The sequence below is a fragment of the Urocitellus parryii genome, chromosome Y, assembly GCF_045843805.1.
Source record: "Urocitellus parryii isolate mUroPar1 chromosome Y, mUroPar1.hap1, whole genome shotgun sequence".
Classification (NCBI taxonomy): Eukaryota; Metazoa; Chordata; class Mammalia; order Rodentia; family Sciuridae; genus Urocitellus; species Urocitellus parryii.
The window spans coordinates 15,757,530-15,775,045 of record NC_135548.1 but is presented as its reverse complement, the minus strand read 5'-3'; positions in this window follow the sequence as shown (position 1 = coordinate 15,775,045).

Genomic DNA, 17,516 nt, shown 5'->3' with positions numbered 1-17,516 from the left:
AAAGAAAATAAAACCAGAAAAAAAGCAGAAATTTAAGAGCAGAATATTTTACAATGTCTTCTAATGATTGTGACCCTAATTTATGTAAAGCGAAAGTTATAATTAAAACTTTTAAGTTTTGTGCAATTTAATTGTTTTCTCTACCTGAAGTCTTACTGTCTATTGACAATTTATAATTCAAATGACAGGCCAGGCATGGTAGTGCAGGTCTGTAATACCAGAGACTGGGTCCAGGAAAGAGGACCACAAGTTCAAGGTCAGCTTGAGCAACTTAATGAGACTGTGTCTCAAAATAAAAAATAAAAAGGGCTGGGGTTATGACTCAGTGGTTAAGGGCACCTGGGTTCAAAACACCAAACAAACAAACAAGTAAATAAATAAAATAAAATTCAAATCTCATATTTTGCTACATATTCATCTTCAAATTATGATTCTCAGACCCTCATATTAAGTAAACTCGAATTAACAGTCATAGATTTATCTAGTATGTACAAATTTAAATAATTCTCATGTCTATCAACTACTTTTGGCATACAAGATTTTTCATAATTATATATTTTAAAATGAAAGTTAACTGAGACTAAGGCAGGTGGTGGCAAAAAATACTTGTATCCAGGCCAACTACATACTATGCCATTTTCTAATATAGAACTTTTTTGAAAGCTTTAAAAAGCAAAAAAAGAGGGAAAAAAAACCCATGTGAGGCCCTGAGTTTGATCTTCCACACCATAAAAAAAGTTTTTCATAATATTAACATCCCTAATTATTGTTTTTTTTTCACTTAAACATTGCTTACAAATTCCCTATGTGTAAGTCATTTGAACTCCATCTAACAACAGTTACAAACCTTAAAAAGGCTATCAGAAACTATAAATAAAAGTAATATTTTATCAGGGAACAGAGGAGCAAATAATTAAACTTTTTACTAATATGCATAGGGACCCAGCAACCACCCTAGATTATGGGCAATAGAATAAAGAAGGAAGGGTTAGCTGGAGAATCCACTATCCCCAGTCTCCAAAACACCATGCATGGCCCTACTTAGCATACAGGATAGAGTCAGAGACTTTTCGGACTTAGATGGCAGTGCATAGGTATCATTTTTAAAATATTTAAGCCAGGCATTATAGAAGGCCTATTATTGGTCCTAACAAATGTCCAACTATAGGATGATAATTAAATCATAGTATATTCTCATGATAGAATATGTTACTAATGTGGCTGTTACAAATAAAGTTTTTGAGACAGACCAAATGACTTAAATAAATGGTTACTTAATGGAATCTAGTTGTTAGATAATGATTCATAATAAGATAATCCATGGCACTTTTCAACTAAACACTGCATTTGAAGTTTTATAAATGCAATTTATAAATTAATAATAATGGGCAACAAAATAGCCAAATTTTATTCTTCTATTGTGTGCATGTACAAATATGTAACAACGAATCCCACTACTATGTATAATTACAATGACCGATGAAACACAAATACTGTGACTGAAGAATCTAAAACATTAGAATTAAAAAGTTCTTGGAGTAGGAAAGACAATGGAATACAATGGTCATCATTACCCTAAGTACACATATGAAGACATGAAGGATGTGACTCTACTTTGTGTACAACCATAAATATGAAAAATTGTGCTCTATATGTGTAATGTAAATTGTAATGCATTCTGTTGTCATATATAACAAATTAAAATTTTAAAAAAATTTCTTGCCCTTTTAATGAGTGAAATTGCTATATTGTACTTAACCACAACTATATGCAGATGCTCCTTAACTTATGATAGGGTTATGTCCTAATAAATTCACTGTAAGTTGGAAATATCATAAATAAAAAAATGCACTGAATACACCTAACCTACTGAACATCTGAGCTTAGCTTACTCTACTAAGCATGCTTAGAAGACCTACACTTGGGCAAAATCACCAAACACAAAGCCCATTTTACTATAAAGTGTTGAATCTTATGCAATTTTTCAAATACTACATGAACATGGAAAATGAAATGTTTTTGCACCAGTATATTTTTGCAAATGAGAGCTACACCAAGAGGTGAGAGAGGGATGAATGTGTTTAGCATGGTACTGTAGGAGGCAGTCTGAAGTAGTTTTGGAATCGATGCTAGAGTCAGATTTATTGAGTTAAGATCTGATTTACCAGCTAGATAACCTTGAGAATGAGGTCAGAAGTGTGCATGATGTGCAACTTTTTTCATGTGATGGATAAAAATGCATTTTTCTTTAATAGAGTGATTCTGAAAATTATTTTTAAGTGATTTTTGATAAATTGAAAGTACAGATATTAATATTTCAGAGGAAAAATAAACTAATTTTAGGTGAGAGCACTGTATATACATTATAGTTACAGGTGATTTAAGATATATTCATATTTATATATTTATACATGTGTTTATTCCTTGCAAATCCCAGCAGAGTAAAGAAGGGGTTTTCAATGTGACGTTTTTGCGAACATGAGTTTCAGCCTAGACATGATGTGAATTTCAAGTTGTATGACTTTCTGGATCTTTTCTGTTATCAAAGTGGTGCCTGTGTGTGTGTTTAAAGATTCAAGATGTGCAATATTTGGCATGTTACACACCATTTTCTTTCCAATTATTGGACTATTATTTAATTGAAATTTTCCTAGTCCAAAGATTAGATCACATAACAATTGATAAAATATCTGTAAGTGTGTTTTTTTTTTTTGCATCCAGAATAGTTGATAACATTTTATATTGAAACTCTTTTATCAATTTCTAAAAACTACAAATACAAGGAAAACTACTTTTAGTAGTTTAATATTTTATTCTTGTCATTTAAAAAGTTCTACTACAAGAATAATTGCAAAAATCCAATTAAAATAATGGTTTAAGTTAGGATTTTAGTTTGTTTTAGCATAGTGATATATCATGCTTGGAAATAAAAATATAGTTGAAATTTATTCATTGCATACTTTTCAGTTAAATATTAATTTAATATCACCTTAATGGCAGGTACTATTCTAGGTGCTGAAGTGACTCAAAAGAGAGGAAAAACAAACAAACTTCAAATCCTGCTTTCATTGCTTTCATGGTTCTTAAAGTACAGAAGAAGGGATATATGGTAAATAATATAAATAACTAAAAGTAAATTCTTTGTTAGATGATGAAGCAGAAAAGGAAAGCAGGAAGAGGGGATAGGAAATGCGAAGTCCCTGGGTGTTCATTCAGTTTTAAATAGGGGGATCTGGATAAGCTTCAGTGAGCATGTGACATTTGAGTAGAACTCTGAGGGAGCTGAAGGAGAGAGCCTGTGCCTTTCCCCAGTGGACACAGAGGGAGTAGAAACTGCAGCAGCCCAGCCCTGAGGGAAGAGGCTTGCCTGAGGCATTTCGGGAATGGCTAGGACCTCTGTGTGGCTGGGGCGGTGGGATGAATAAATGGTGGAGAGTCTCCTAGACAGTTTGGCTTTTACTCTAAGATGGGAGTATTGGAGGGCTTTTTGAGTTAAGGAAGAGTGAAAGAGAAATGTAATTTTGTAGGAAGATGAAAGGAAGTTTAAGGCAGAAGACTCAGTTTGGGATAAGTTTCGAAAACCCATTTTTTATTTAGATGTGTATGTAACCCCTACTAGCAAATTCTACTATTGTTGTATAGGTCCTAAAGAACGTTTGGGTCCACCTACATTGTCAAAGGACTTCTATAATTCAGGCACCTTGCTAGGAGATCTCATGGTAACATTTAGAGAGTTGCTACTGGGGCAGGAGCTTGAGTGAGATTGACAAGTGATATGCTGTAGAAAAGTTTAGGACTGTGTTCTGTGTGAGCATGGGAAAGTAAGATCCTTTTCCCACCTTACAGTAGAAAGAAAGCAATAGAAGTGATAATGAGATAAAGCAGTGCAAAGAAATGAATTGGAAAAATGGCAGGAAGAACAAAAAGAGTCTCTGATCTGAGTCTGATAGGACAAATAGGATTTAACCCTTAAGATTTTGGTGTGTAGGAGGAGGTCATACACTAGCATTGAATTGGTAGCTAAATGGATAGTGATTCCCTTAGGGAACTGAAAATCTACAGTCTCCCTAGAACACAGAGTGTTGGTGGGGGTCAAGAGATGGAAAGACCCTAGGTAGGACAGAAGCTAGATCATAAAGGTGCTCCTCAGTCCAGAACATGGATTTTATTCTCAGGCCAATTGAGAGGTATTGTAAGATTTAGTTGTTTCTACAAACTAGAAGAGCAGCTGTGGTGTCAAAAGATCAGAGTAGAATCATGAATAGAAAACGTCTTAGAAGGTAGACTGCTTTGTTAGTTGGCTTTTATATCATAGAAATACTTCCAAGTAGTAAACGTTTTCCAATTAAAGAGAGAATTATAGAAAATTCCATTAGGGCTTTAAAACTTTCTCTTCTCTAATTACACTAGACTGTGCAGACTTTTTGAACTTGAACCAGCTTTAGTTGAATTTGTTAATGATACTTTATTACATTTGAGAAACAAAACTGAAATCCAAATTATTTTGGCACTTTAGCCAGTAGCCTGAGTAATTTCATAGAGTAATAGGCTTTGGGGCTTCCATTTGAATCCCATTAAGGATTTCTGTGTAATCTGGAAAGATATTATTAAGCTGTATGGACTGAGAATGATCCTTAACAATGAATTCCCAGTAAACCAGTCATAGAGTATAATTTCATAATAAGCAAACTGCCTGGTCACAGAGCAGAACTTGTTAGGAGTGCACACATGTGTCTCAACTGGAAAGAATCAACAGACTCTACTTGATGTTTTAATAAATATCAATAAGGCATATACGGTGTATATATACATACATAGTGTGTGTGTCTGTGTGAATATATCCAGTCTATCCATGTGTCTATCTAATCTCCGTCAAAAGGTGATCTCTTAAGGTCTTTTTTTTTTTAAAGAGAGAGAGAGAATTTTTTTAATATTTATTTTTTAGTTTTTGGTGGACACAACATCTTTGTTTGTATGTGGTGCTGAGGATTGAACCCGGGCCGCACGCATGCCAGGCGAGCGCGCTACTGCTTGAGCCACATTCCCAGCCCCTCTTAAGGTCTTTGGGGGCAACAAGCATTGATTCCACAGGTGGGAGTGGAGGAATGCAAGTGAATTGACTCTGATAGTGTGAACATTTTACCAGGTGAGGATCTTTTACTCACAACACTTAGCACCAGAATGAATCTGTCTGTAATATACCTCAGTATAAGCAAGTTTAGAAGATCAAGTAATTCAAGGTTTGTTTAAGTAGTCTTCATGCTAGAGTCTGTGCTGTTTTACACAATGTATGTTCTTGAACAGTCTAGTACTTTATTTTTACTTCAGCAATGGTTTGGCTGGATAATTTAGTCCACCAATTAAAAAAAGCACCTTTTCACCATTTTCTAAGGGGGGACATGCACAACTGCAACCATTCTCTTTCCCATGAATACAACCAATTGGTGAACTATCTATTCCAAAGGAAATGCTTCCCTTCTCTCTTTCTCCTTGTGTAAAAAATAAATGAATGCTGCAGTTGTTGGACAAGGGATAGCAGTTGATTTGGAAGGAACCAGCCAAAAATGTCCCAAACAAATTAATAGCATAGAAACATCTGCTGCTGTTTTATTAGAGTTTCACATAAAAACTTAGTTTACAAGCTGGCGTTTGGAACGCTTTTCTTTACACTGAACTCTTAACGTAGCTGCGAAAGGCAATCAAGACCATATGTCTTACGTTTTTAGTTCCAAATTTTCCTGCGTCTCCCTCCAACCTGGGACAGTTGCTTGTAACACGAGTGCTGAATTATGCAACCCATTTTTAAAATCAGAATTTTTTTTTAACAGTATGTTTTAAGTCATTGAAACTGTGACATTTGCCTCTCTCTTCTTTGGTTATTATTACAATTTAGCTTAAAAATCATTGTAGTTTATTTTTATTCATCATTATGTCAGTGATTCTGTCTTTAGCTCAGCTTAACACTTACATATACATTACATTACTCATTTTCATTGTTTTTAACCCAATTATGGATCAGGGAAAGCAGTGTTAATTTTTGTGAGAATGAAAACCATATAATAGCTTATAAAATAAATTATTTTACACAACAAATTCACTTACTACATGTTTATCTCATTTTACTTAAACTCTCATAAACTCTCATGAAAAAAAGGGTGAATTTTAGTTTCTGCACCATAAAAGTATTATTATTTATTGCTGTTCTGTCATTGTTATGTGACAGAGAACTGTAAAGACAAATCTTCTTAATATTTTTTTAACTGGGTTTTAATGTTTTTTTTTTTTTTTTTTTTTTTTTTACTTAGTGCTAATAAGAATGCTATAGCTCATTTTCATATTATGGTATGGCATTCTGGCTATTCATTGCCTTGTAGATTTTTCCCTCTTATTTCCTCTGTCCGACCCTCCCCTCCACCCCATGGAAATTCAGTCTTTGCATGCATGCCCACGTGCACACGCATACACAAAGTGTCCTGTACATGCATGAATGCACATGCGTATACTGTATGTATGCATACAAATGTTTAAATTAAAGCTTAAGAAGATGCAACCATATGTTCGCAGAAGCTTTTGTTTGTATACAAGCATCTTCATTATTGCGTTGGTTCTGAGAAGACCGTGAGAAAGTTGCTTAGGGACATTAGTTTTTCTGTAGCGCTAGTGTTTTTTTTTTTTTTTTTAATCACTTATGTCTTTTTTATTCATGTCCAACAACTCTGAAATCAGGCTAGGTTTTACAGTTGATAGCATTTTAGGTTCAGTGAACGATGGTAACATTTTTCACTAAAATAGAATGAAAAATAGCAAAGCCTCATTTGCCTATAGGAAGGAAATTTCTTTCGCTCTGACAGCCCATTTCCTGTTATTCCTCATCACCTACAGATTTTTCGTTTCTTTGGGAAATACCTTAGGTTACACAAAGGACTAACAGTATGAAGATAGAGGAAATATAAATTGTTAAAACTGTAACATTATTTTCTGTGGAGAACACAATAATCAAAAATGAACACAATTTCCTTTTCTCATTTATATTCTAGAATTCTTGGTACTACCACTGTATGTACTTCTCATTTATAGGTGGCTTTGTTAATAAATCTTAAAAAGCAAGTGCTGTGTCCCTATTAACTGTCTAACGGTTGATTTTAAAAATATAGAAAGCTTTTTTTGTAATATAAACTAAGACAATTACATTGTCCTACCTAGAATATTCAAATCATTTAATGACTATGCAGGAAACTTTATTATGCATTATGTAAATTAGCATTTAATATAATTTTAGTTTGCAAAGTTACTATATGCACCAATTCCATCTTAGAACTCAAGAACATATAAAGGGGCAATTGAGTGATATTGTTATTCAGAGGTTTATAATATCAAGTTCATATCTTTTAGTACAAAAGTGTTTGTTTAAACTCATTCTTCCATGTTGTGAGTTGGCACAAGACTTTCAGTGTAAAAGAATATCAGTGTCATTGAAATGAACTTCTACATATGTTCTGCCAAAATAATCTTACTGTAATGCAGATCTGGTTCTCCCCTGTTAAAAACAAAACAGAATAAAACACTTCAGGGGCTTCCTAATTCCTCAAATAGCAAGTTCTTGCAGTGGTTGATAAGTCCTTCTTCATCCAGCCCTGTTTATATTAGTGGCCATCTCATCTCTTGGAACCTACTCGCTCGCCACTTCCATGAAGACTTGAACCTTTTCCGAAGTTTCTTTAGTGTGAGCCTGCCATGCTCTGTTCTCCTTATATGTGTATCCCATTTCCTCATCATGATGTGTTCACCCTCTCATGCCTACCCTCTCCCCTCACCCATCAGTTGTCCATCTGAGACACCTCTTCTCCCTCAGAACTTTCAGTGACCCCTCAAATTTGAATTGGGTGCCATATTGGTTAGGATGAAGGTCAGCACAGGTAACTCAAAAATTAGAGATAGTGAGCCAAAATATTTTTAATAATTTATCAAAAATCCTTCATAAATAGAGTATATGATATATAAATAGGTATATGATATATAAATAGGTATATGATAATGATAATGATATAAATAGGTATATGATAATAGTATATGATATATAAATAGGTATATGATAATTATAATTTTAGTGCAAGTATGTCTTTGGCCAAAATACAGTATGCTTATACTATACTACATATTATGTGCTTTGTTCTTCATTTTGTAATATGGTTGATGGATGAAAATGCATATATTGGTAAGGTATATTGCAACATATAGAATCTAGGCTAAAAACAGCATGAGTTAAAAATCATGAAGATATTGAATGGTATTATATTCATTTGATGATAATAATGAATGATGCATTTCCCCCAAGAGAACTGGAGTCAGTCTAAAAGAAGATGCCATAATGAATATGTTAGAAATGGTTTATCCTCAAACCTAAATCCTGTTCATATTTAGATACTATTATGAGTATAAAAAGAACCAAATAATAGAAAATTAAAATTTTAAGATAACTTTAGAGTTCAAGAAAGGTATTTAAGGTACATCAGAAAATTATCAAATTTGTTTTGCACATGGCTCACTGATCACTATTTGTGTGGTTAAATATTAGCATTAAGAAAAAGGTTTATAATATTTCATTTTCTAGTGACTTTCTCATATGGATGATGTCATTTAGAAACAAAAGACGGAGGGAGATGGAATTTGTCCTAAGTAATCTTTTGACAAAGATATTTCTCAACCTTTGAAAGTGTAAATACTTGGAAAGAAAAAAAAAGGGGGGGTTCAGAAATTGTAAATTTCTCTTGGGTTTGGTAGAAACTTTCCCACAGAGAGCCCTGGTAGAGCAGAAATGAGAATGTGTTAATTGGGCTGACAGACTTTCAAGTGGTAGAAAGCGGACAGGACCAACACGGATTCTTTCCAAGCATTTGAAGATCAAATGAATCATTATGAATCCTGTAAAAGTTCCAGCAGTCCGTGGTTACTTGGAAAGGGGCATTTCATAAACAGGCACACACAGGAAGCCACAGACAGGAACAAGCAGAAGGAGCTCTGGTGACCAAAAGAGGCTTTTGAACCTGAAGCTTCCAGGAGCTCTTACAAGACCACAAGGTCCTGAGCTAATGGGAAAAGGCCCCAAGCAGATGAACCCAACCAGCCGACACTGACACTCAATGGTGGTGACAGCACGTGTTGCCACCAGCCAGTGGAAGACACCAGAAGATAAGGTTTTTGCCAAATCCTAGTTTCTTTCCTTCTTTTTCTTTTTCTTCTCTTTGTTCTTGCTACAGTGAGCTAACTCAAGGAACAGATAACCAATTTCTTATCAAGTTGCTGAATTTCAGACCCTTTGTCATTGAAAATAAATGTCCTCCCCAGAACTTTTTATTCCTTCACAGAGCTCCTTCTTCCAGTGTGTGTGTGCGCTGGGGCAGACAGGCAGTGGCTTTAATAAAGGAGTCTTTTGCCAAAAAGGGTGGGTGAGGCAATGGGAAAGGAGTTACTTTGAAGTATTAATTTTTGAAACATTCCCACTGGCAAAAACCAAACAACTGTTGTGGTTTTCCTTAATTAGGTTCTATACACAGAAAATGTGTTAGTGGAAGAAAGACGAAATCTTAAGTGAAAATGCTTGAGAAAGAAGAGTTGCTTTACTTAATTTTTAATATAAAAATAAATTTTCTTATACATTTGAGGGGGAAAAAAAATAAAAGACTTCCTGATACTCCATTTCTTTGAAATCTTGGGTTTACAAAGGAGTTAATAGTAGAAATCCTGGAAAATAAACAGACAAAATCTCCAAATAAGAGTTCATCGTAGTTACCAAATCTAAATGCAATTATTTGGGAGGGAGGATGTATTATTAGTGACATTATTTGTGAAAGGGTATTTCAAAGTGCTGCTGGGTGGTTTGTTTATTAGCTTTAATTAAATCTGACAAACAATCATTGGAAGAAAATGATTTGGTGTACTCTTAAAGAAACCAAAGTTTACAGCAAAAGAGACACACAGGATTTAGGTGCATGTGGTTCCTATGTGGAGGAAAAAAAATCAAAAGGTTTTCAAAAATCAAACTGCATGTTGTTACCTTTTAACACACAGTGTCACTTTATACAGTCTCAAATCTTTATAAATGAACACAACACATTTAAGAACTTATCACTCACTAGTACCAAGATTTTCCTTGACTGAAAAGATCCAATGATATTTTTCCTTTTCAACTTTTGGTTTTCTGCAAATAAACTACGCTTTGTGTTGCTGGTTTGCTAAGCCACAGCTGAGTCCCTTGGCTGACATGTCCCTGTGAGGTCACTCTTCCTCCTGCCAATAGCAGCCCCTGCTTAGCTTACAGGGGGAAAATGAGGATCATGAACTTATGGTTTCATGGAAATATCTCAGAAATAAGACCTGTTACAATTACCTTTTAAGAATGTTGTGTGGAAGATTAAAAGACCAGTAACTTATGGGGACTGTAATTACTGGCAGAAAATAACTATCAGGAAGTGACTACTGGAGGCCCCTTCATTTTCTATCTTATTTAAGAGCTATTGGTGCCTCATATTTTTGTGTTCTCTCCTATTTACATTATGTTGTTCTATATTACAATTTTTTTTCTCTTTAGTCATGAGCAAGGACCATAGCATATATCCCCTTGGGCATAATGTTATATTCTCAGAATAGAATGTTTCAATGTTTGGAGGAAAGGGAACATTTTGAAAATGTGTGTGCCTATAGAATGTTTTCGACATTACATAGAGCTCTCATCATATGTATCTAATTTAATCTTCATAATAACCATATGCAGGGGGGTTAGAGAGGCATTTTTCCAATATGCAAATGAGGGAGCTTAGGATCATGCTTGTTGACCAGCTTACCAAAGAAACAGAGGAGTGTGAACTTGAGGCCCCTGAATGTAATGCACATGCCTGTGTTTTTAATTTTAATTTTGATTTTTTACTTTTTTAGTTGTAGATGGGCACATTACCTTTATTTTATTTATTTTATTTTTATGTGGTGCTGAGAATCAAACCCAGTTCTTCACTTGTGATAGGCAAGCACTCTACCACGGAGCCACAACCTCAGCCCCCATATCTGTGTTTTATCTGCAATGGCATATTTTCTCCCATTAGAAGGTAGTATAGCTCACAGATTGGGTATGTCTTTTCATTAAAGGCAGAAAATACGTTCTTCCTAAAGCAGGGTAGAAATAGCCTTTATCTAAAACTGTATTTGTTCAGAATGCTTACTGGCTATGTGTCTGGGATCATGTCATCATGAGTTTATATACCTTTTCTGTATTTCAATTTTTGCATCTATAAAATAAGAACTTATATGGAATCTGTCTGCTTAGACTTTACCCCTTCAAAAGGAAAGGACAAACTTGAAACAACTTTGTAAAAGGCTTTAAAATGTTGGTGATGTCATTGATGGTGATGAGGAGGAGGAGGATATTCTATGTTCCTTCTATACCACCTTTCCATGAAAGTCTTTTATAGGATTGAAGTCACATATTTATTGAATTACAATTAACTAAGCTTGATAAACAAAAATAGGTATATCTTTGAACTGTAATCTGTTTTTCTTTTGTTTTGCTTTTGTACCAGATAGCTTAATGAGTCTGTCCAACTCCTTAGACATATCTTAAATTACATATTTGAAATCATATCACGAGCCATTTTTATTTTATTTTGGGATACAATCTCTCTAAGTTGCTCAGACTGGCTACGAAATTGTGATCCTCCAGTTTCAATCTCCTGAGTAGCTGGGATTACAGGTGTATACCCCCATGCCCAGCAAACCTGAATTGTTCTTCGTATACCTTGGCAAAGTGATATTTTAGGCTTGTGTTGTTTTCCAGTGATTAGAACACGCTCTGAAACATGTCTCTCCATGTGTGGAAGATCTTGCTGTCTAGTTTGTACTTTTGAAAAAAAAGTTGGAATGATTATATCTTTTAAAAATTTTTTATTTGTTCTTTTTAGATATACATGGTATTATACATTCATGGAATATGATTTAATCTAATTAGGATCCCATTCTTGTGGTTGTACATGATGTGGAGTTCACTAGTTATATATTCATATATGAATATAGAAAAGTTACATCCAATTCATTATGTCTTTCCTTTTCCCATCCTCCCTTCTCTTCCCTACATTCCCCTTTGTTTAATCAAATTAACTTCTATTCTCCCCCTACCCACCTTTTGTGTGTTAGGATCCACATATCAGAGAGAACAGTCAGCCTTTGGTCTTGAGGGATTGGCTTTTTTCACTTAGCATGAAATTCTCCAGTTCCACCCATTTATTGGCAAATGCCATAATTTCCTTCTTCTTTAAGGCTAAGTAATATTCTACTGTGTGTATGTGTGTGTGTGTGTGTATTATATTTTCTTTATATATTCATCTATTGAAGCGAATCTAGGTTGCTTCCATAGCTTAATTACTGTAAATTGAGCTGCTATAAATATTGAGGTGGCTACAATACTATAGGAGTATGATTTCAAATTCTTTGGATTTATTCTGAGGAATGGAATAACTGGGTCAAATGGTGTTTCCATTCCAAGTTTTCTGAGGAATCTCAATAATGTTTTCCAGAGTGGTTGCACCAATTTGAAGTCCCACCAGTAATGTGTGAGTGTACCTTTCCCTCCACATCCTCGCCAAGATTTACTGTTACTTGTATTCTCGATAATGCCATTCTGACTGGACTGAGTTGAACATTTTTTCATACAGTTGTTGGCCATTTGTATTTTTTTTTCTGTGAAGTGTGTGTACAGGTTCCTTTGCCCATTTATTGAGTGGGTTATTTGGATTTTTGATGTTCAGATTTTGAGTTCCTCGAATATCCTGGAAAATTGGAATGATTATATCTTGAAAGCTTTCTCTCTGGTTCTTGGTAATATGACAAATGACACTATTTTGTATCACTCTGAGGATGTTCCCCCATAAACTGTGCATTCTTCAGCTAGATAGTAGAATTGGTCTATGAGGGGAGCATGCTATTGTAGCAAATTAGCTAGAAAAGTTTTCTAATTAAATGAAATTCTTTTGAATCTAGTTGGGAACTTTCTCACTCCCTGTAAAACTACTCTGCTTTTCAGGAAAATCTCTTCCTAGTGTAACTTAGGCTGTTGAGTCATCTGCAGAATTGCAAAGTAACAGAAATAATAGCCAGAAAAACTGCCTCTTGTTTAGAAGAACTTGACATGTATGAGACCTCTTTAGGGTAGATCAGTTTAAGAAAAAATATCTTTTAAATGCTGTTTAATATAATCTCACTTTTAATATAAAAGTGACATTGATTAGTAAAGTGACATCAAATGTTTAAAAATATCTTCATGAACCCATAGGAAGTGGTTCCTCTTCATTTTTTTTGTTGTGTCCTCATATATGTAAATGAACCCCCAATGTTACAGAATATTCTGATTTTTTAATTACTTGTGGCATTTTATTCTCAAACCAGTTTCATCCTGATTTGTTGTAACTGTACAAAGAAATTAAAATTGTTAAAAGAGTGACATATAGAATGTGCCCCATATTATATTTAGAACTATTGTTACTTTTCTATGTTACGTCATTATCTACATCTAACCACTTGTTTTTCATTTATATTTTATATAGCATATTTATAGCAATTATTTTTTCCAATTAAATGTTTATAAAAAACTCAATTATGTTATTTTCATTTTGCAGATATGTGTTTTTTTTAGTGGCAGTAATAGGGTATGGTTGTAAAGACAATTATTAAAGAAGATAGATTTGAAATTTTAAACTTGGAAATCAGTGTCTTTTGATATAAACTCTTCATTTTGAAATACTGAATATATCTGATTATAAAGATTCAGGGTTAAAATTATGAACAGAGTATTCTATATTTTAATCTTAGAGCTTTAGAAAATAATTTGATATAGAAATTTGTGCTTAACAAAATCTCAACAAAAACAGCAAAAATGTTAATGCTTAATTAAACTGATCCAGAATCCATTCTGTGGTGATACATCCATGAAGTTTTTTGACAAATATATTGACACAGTCTTTAACTTCCTTTAATAAAACTCTGGATCTATAATTTGACTCCCTTAAGCCCTTGAACAGCCATACCCTGCCTCACAGTAATAAGTTCTCTATACCTGTGTTTAGCTGAGTAAATCATTTGTTCCACCAAAAAGCAGAGGGTATTAAGAGGTTCAGTATTCATTCTTTTCATGAACACTTTCATATTTTCTTGAGTTCAGCTTTTCAACTTGTGTTTTTTTTTAATTAAAATTATCTTTCAAAAACCTCATGGTCAGTTGTGTGACACCACACCTATAATCTCAGGGCATCCAGAGGCTGAGGCAGGAAGATGGCAAGTTCAAAACCAGCCTCAGCAATAAGCAAGGCACTAAGCAACTCAGTGAGACCCTATCCCTAAATAAAATATAAAATAGGGCTGGGGTTGTGGCTCAGTGGTCGAGTGCCCCTGAGTTCAGTCCCTGGTACCCAAAACAACAGCAACAACAAAAACCTTCAGTATGCCATCTTCACAAATATGATTAGTATTATTTTACTATTAGTGCTTTATTATTGCTGGTGAGGGTAACATACTATTCTGAGATTGAGGGAAATGCCTTTGGGGTCCCCTTTTCATTCCAAGTTAACTTTCTTGAGCATATTATTAAATTTGTTCATTTCTTTTCTTTCATAATACGTTAATGTCTTTTAAGAGTCCAATAAGAGATTCTAAAAAGTGTAGCAATTTCCTGATTGCCACTGATGGGGTCTTTTTGTCTTAGTTATCTTGTCTTGATTTGTTTCTGAGTGGCTTTATACATCTACTTTTTTTCCCAGAAGTATTTCAGGACTTAATGTTATGTTTTTAATTTTTTTTTTGGTTGCAGATGGACACAATACCTTTAATTAATTATTTTTTTAAATGTGGTGTTGAGGATCAAACCTAGCACCTCACACATGTGAGGAAGTGCTGTACCTCTGAGCTATTAAACACAGCCCCTTAACATTATACTTTAATAGAAACATAATCAAAAAGTACACCTTACTCTGAGGAAGAATATGAGAAAGGTTAATAACAGCTATTATATTATAAAATCCTTCTAGAACAAGAATAACACTCTTGTACTGTGAGTGAGACACCTGTGCCTACTGTAAAGCCACATACAGTGTTAAAAAGGAGATGCTCCAGCCAGGTCAGGGACAGGTGAGGCGCATGAGAAGCTGGAGAAGGTGTGCTAGTCCAATCACAGTTGCTGAATGTGGAGAAAAACCAGGAGATGAGAAAAAGGAAGACCATGACCAGACACCAAGTGGAGAAACAAGATAGGGATTAAAAAGCGATAGAGCCGGGCATGGTGGTGCCTGCCTGTAATCCCCTGGCTGGGGAGGCTGAGGCAGGAGGATTGAGAGTTCAAAGCCAGCCTCAGCCAATAGGGCTGAGGATGTGGCTCAGTATCGAGTGTTCCTAAGTACCGGAAAAAAATAAAAAAGGTAATAAAATAAGAAAACTCAATTTCAATTTTAAAAACTGCAGTAGTACTTAGGCTTAGATTCAGAAATGGCCCCAAACCTGGTAATGTACTGCATGAATAGGTAAGGATGGAACAAAAAAGTAAAATCAATTGAGTTTTATACACCAGAGAATGGACCCACACACATCCTTTATATTTCCACTACCTACTGAAGAGGTTTAGGACAAGCTGTGAGAATTTGTAGCAAGCAAAAAGGATTCCAGGAACATCATCAGATTCCAGCATATGATTTTTATCTATCACATTGTCATTCTGGGAATTCTGGTAGAAAATCATTCAAGCTGTTTTTCTCATAGCCTCAAATAGAACATGCTCCTTCCACCTGCATGCTTTGTCTGGGGATTTTTCTATCTACAAGAAGAACGCAACCTCTCATCTCAGTTTATTGGTGTTCTCCTCTTCATCTTAGTCTGCACTCATGTCTTGCCTCCAGGCAACTACTGAGTAAATCCCCAAGCTCAGTCTCACCTGTAAAACTTCAGCTAGGAAAGTACGAAAGCACACTAAACTACTCTTCTTGGAAGTTTCATTGAACGGAAAATTTCCAAATTACTGTACCTTTTGGATCACTTGATGTCTTGACATGTCTGTGTTCCTATATGTTTGCTTGGTCAGAGATCTAAAAATATGTGATGAAATCTCTTTTGATCTCCTTTGTTGAACATCTGAAAAAGTTTACTTAGCATGTGGTAACAATTTTAATTTGGGAGCATGCTGATAATAAAAAGATGTGTGTGCGTGCATGCATCCACAAGTTAAAAATGAGTTCACATTTATTTGTTCTTCACATTGAGCTTGCCTAACTTTGTTTTTATAAATAGAACTATTAAGCTTGTGGCTTTGGGTAGTAAATGCAGAGTAAACAAAGTATGAATCAATCAAAAAATTTTGATAATATCTATCATTACTCCCTAATAATTTTATGTATTTGGTGCATCAACTGCAGTATACTTGACACTTAAATGAAAATATATTAGAGCCCATGAGACATTAATAAAAGTAACTTTTTATAACAATGGTATGTTTTGCTAAAGAAAAGGCATTTTATTTAAGTGTAACACTGGAATGACAATGAACCATATTCTATACTTTAAAAATCCTTCATTCCTTTATATCTATCTGATTTTTTTCCATATTTTCTAAATAACATATATCTTCTTTATACTGAATTCCACATGTGAAATATGAGGAAAATAGCACAGGCTTCTCACAGTTGTAGTTGATTTGGATTATTTAATGTTTTTTTTTTTTTTTTTTTTTTTTTTTTTTTTTTTTTAGAGAAAGGAAAACTGAAAAAAAAAATCACAAGAGCTGGTGGCACATTACACTATTGTTCTCTGCTTCCTCATATTATGAGGAACAGTCATTGCATGCATATCCAGAGGTCACTTTTTGTCTTGTTTTATTTCCCAATCTTATGGTAAGTATTTCATGATTTGGAAATACATATCTGATTTCTAGGATTACTTTAGGATCATTATTTTCGAATCATTACTATAATTCCAAGACACATTATGGTTATAATTGGTTATGTTAGTGGTGTTTGAGAAAAACAAATTAATTTTTGTAGAGAATCAAATATTTTATTACATTAAGGGTGTGTAATTTCTGTCATCCTCAACTCTACCTGCACTCAAAAACAAACAAGTCACCTCTCTGCCTTTGAAAAGTGGTTAAAGAAGTTGTTCCTGATTGGTTACAAATCCTCTTAGGACATAGTCTGTTTTGAATTGCTGTAACCATATCTCAGAAGCAGGCTAGAATGTGCTGAGCTAAGGTGCAAATTCACAGGTGGTGGTGCTGTTATACTCCAAAGGGCCACATAGCCTTTGTAACAGTTGATGGCACTTTCCCATTCCATGTATATATCATAGCAATACGGAGTTTTAAAATAAGGATAATAGGAAGGTTAATTGAAAATGTCTAAACAACCACTATGGAAAGTGAACATGCTGAAATTCATTCCCTTTGATATTTATAGTAGTCCTCTCTTATCCCCTAGTGATATAAGAGTCCCAGTGGATGT